Genomic DNA, 3,643 nt, shown 5'->3' with positions numbered 1-3,643 from the left:
ATTTGCTCATATGCCTGAGAGCAGACCATTCCCATCGCTGTAGGTGTCCATTGGGTCATTTCATTGTTGCAGCCTGTGTCTCAAACGTGGGACCCAGGCGACTTCTCCTTCCTGGGTCTGGCACCCTGTCAGATTTGGCTTGGTCACATGAGGAGAGACCATGGTTGAGGCAGAATTCTGCACATTTAAGGTTGTATTTTCCACTGTGTGTCTGGCTGAGCTTACAGGTGTGACCTTGGCGTCGGCTGGTGGCATGCGAGTTGCAACATCGCTACCTTGGCTGTCAGTTCGCGCTGGGCGCGTTCTTCAGGGTCAGCAATTGTACTCTTGCTCGTCCAATGTTCGTGGAGGCTCTTGCTTGCGGCCTACTTGGGCCTGGTGCATAGGTGGGGATGTTTAATGCACAGCACTTTAAGTTGTGGTATCACATTGCTTCATATGCGGGATCATGTCTACGTTGTATTTTCATCATAATGTAAGGGTTAGGAGAAGCGTCAGCAAGCATTTAGATGAGTGTTTTGTGCGTCTTGCGTTTCAGCTTTTCGAAAAACCTATGTGAAAAATAATAAAGATGCGCGTCAGTGGGTGTGTCCGTCACCTACGTCATAGCACTGAGTATGTTCTTCGTGTGGATTGGTGTGGGGGTGTCCAGTGTGCATGGTTGCACGGGTGTTCTGACAGTTGGCTAGGTCGTCATGGCATCTCTAACAATGTGTTTATTTACTGTTGAAGGGTTTAGTCGAGTTCATCCATGCCGCAGGTGTCGGCTTGAGCAGGGCAGGCTGGTGGGCAGGCTGGTGGGCAGGCTGATGGGCACATCCGTACGTTCCTGTACCAGGGTATTTGGTCGTCTGGTAGATAGGCAAATTCATCTCGTGGTGGGTGTCTGGGTCGCGATTGTCTAGGCCAGGGGCGCGAGGATATTGGGGGGAGTCTTTTCTCCCATTCTCCCACTTCATGAGCTTCCAATGGACTATTTCAAACTGAAAATATCACCAGTAAAACTTGGGTGAATGTAAAACACAGCTTGTATCATATGAAGAAATCCTAAACAGCTTAATGGTGTTTACCCTATTTTTCAGGTGATGATCAGGAGTATTTCAAATGTAGAAATGTGTTGCTCATTACATACAATGCTAAGATTGTAAATGTTTACTTCAATTTATTTCACTAAAAAATATTTCTACAGGTAAAACAGTTGGGCAAGGGGGCACCCAGATTTGAACTAGGGACCTTTTGATTTGTAGTGAAATGCTCTACCCCTGAGCTATATCCCCATTTCTGAAATACTCACCTTTATTTATTCAGTAATACGTACAAAGTGGAAGCAACATGCAATCACCATCAAAGCAATGCATGTTCAGCCACCAAACCCTCCTTATAAGTATAAGGGGTGCGAAGAATGTCCTTTATCTGCCTTGGTAAAATACAGTGAGGTTTCCATTGCAAGAATTCATACATTTCGTATCACATGTAGATCTTGGAACATGGAAAAAAAATCTTTTGTCAAATGCACAAATTCTGCAAAATGTAACTGCTTCTCTACTGCAGTTTGTTGATTTTGTGCTAAGAGCATAGTTAAACCCAATTGTTCATTGTTTTGTATATGAAATGATGATATATCCTATTGTTTCTTACAGTGCATTGGGTTGAAAAACATTTTAACAGGATCTATTGAAGAGGGTATATGGTTATGAAACAGGGACTTCTTGAACTACACTCCTGCGCTCTACCACTGACATAAACCCTTCAATGTTGAAAAGTGCCCTTTTTTAAAAAGGTGATAGAGTGGGTGACTCTATGGAACTTGTAGAACTAATGACATCAGTGCACTTCTGGTCAGCTGTACAAATTAATACATTTCATTAAGGGCATATTATTGGTTTCCAGCACAGTTTTATAACATTAATATGAGCTTCCAATGGACTATTTCAAACTGATCATATCACCAGTAGAACTTGGGTGAATGTAAAACACAGCTTGTATCATATGAAGAAATCCTAAACAGCTTAATGGTGTTTACCCTATGTTTCAGGTGATGATCAGGAGTATTTCAAATGTAGAAATGTGTTGCTCATTACATAAAATGTTAAGATTGTAAATGTTTACTTCAATTTATTTAATTAAAAACATATTTCTACAGGTAAAACAGTTGAACAAGGGGGCACCCAGATTTGAACTAGGAACCTCTTGACCTGCAGTCAAATGCTCTAGCACTGAGCTATACCCCCAGTTCTGAAAAGTTCACCTTTATTAATTCAGTAATATGTACAAAGTGCGTGCAAGCAACATGCAATCACCATCAAAGCAATGCACTTTCAGCCACCAAACCCTCCTTATAAGTATATGGGGTTCGAAGGATGTCCTTTATCTGCCTTGGTAAAATACAGTGAGGCTTCCATTGCAAGAATTCATACATTTCGTATCACATGTAGATCTTGGAACATGGAAAAAAAATATTTTGTCAAATGCACAAATTCTGCAAAATGTAACTGCTTCTCTGCTGCAGTTTGTTGATTTTGTGCTAAGAGCATAGTTAAACCCAATTGTTCATTGTTTTGTATATGAAATGATGATATATCTTATTGTTTCTTACAGTGCATTGGGTTGAAAAACATTTAACAGGATCTATTGAAGAGGGTATATGGTTATGAAACAGGGACTTCTTGAACTACACTCCTACGCTCTACCACTGACATAAACCTTTGAATGTTGAAAACTGCCCTTTTTTAAAAAGGTGATAGAGTGGGTGACTGTATGGAACTTGTAGAACTAATGACATCAGTGCACTTCTGGTCAGCTGTACAAATTAATACATTTCATTAAGGGCATATTATTGGTTTCCACCACAGTTTTATAACATTCATATGAGCTTCCAATGGACTATTTCAAACTGATCATATCACCAGTAGAACTTGGGTGAATGTAAAACACAGCTTGTATCATACGAAGAAATCCTAAACAGTTTCATGGTGTTTACCCTATGTTTCAGGAGATGATCAGGAGTATTTCAAATGTAGAAATGTGTTGCTCATTACATAAAATGCTAAGATTGTAAATGTTTACTTCAATTTATTTAATTAAAAACATATTTCTACAGGTAAAACAGTTGGACAAGGGGGCACCCAGATTTGAACTAGGAACCTTTTGATCTGCAGTGAAATGCTCTACCCGTGAGCTATACCCCCATTTCTGAAATGTTCACCTTTATTTATTCAGTAATATGTACAAAGTGGAAGCAACATGCAATCACCATCAAATCAATGCATTTTCAGCCACCAAACCCTCCTTATAAGTATAAGGGGTACAAAAGATGTCCTTTATCTGCCTTGGTAAAATACAGTGAGGTTTCCATTGCAATAATTCCTACATTTCGTATCATATATAGATCTTGGAACATGGAAAAAAAATCTTTTGCCAAATGCACAAATTCTGCAAAATGTAACTGCTTCTCTACTGCAGTTTGTTGATTTTGTGCTAAGAGCATAGTTAAACCCAATTGTTCATTGTTTTGTATATGAAATGATGATATATACTATTGTTTCTTACAGTGCATTGGGTTGAAAAACATTTTAACATGATCTATTGAAGAGGGTATATGGTTATGAAACAGGGACTTATTGAACCACACTCCTACGCTCTA

General features: G+C 39.4%; 1 non-coding gene across 1 annotated transcript; it reads right to left on the bottom strand.

Moving 5' to 3' along the window:
• Window positions 1-1,205: 1,205 nt before the first annotated feature.
• On the bottom strand, window positions 1,206-1,277 carry TRNAC-ACA (transfer RNA cysteine (anticodon ACA)). The gene has a single exon. It is a non-coding gene; the product is annotated as a tRNA-Cys (tRNA).
• Between the last annotated feature and the right edge of the window lie 2,366 nt (window positions 1,278-3,643).

This window comes from Ambystoma mexicanum, unplaced genomic scaffold (genome assembly GCF_040938575.1).
Source record: "Ambystoma mexicanum isolate Mex_15411 unplaced genomic scaffold, UKY_AmexF1_1 Mex_scaf118, whole genome shotgun sequence".
In the NCBI taxonomy this organism is placed as follows: Eukaryota; Metazoa; Chordata; class Amphibia; order Caudata; family Ambystomatidae; genus Ambystoma; species Ambystoma mexicanum.
This window is presented reverse-complemented; position numbering and strand designations above follow the sequence as displayed.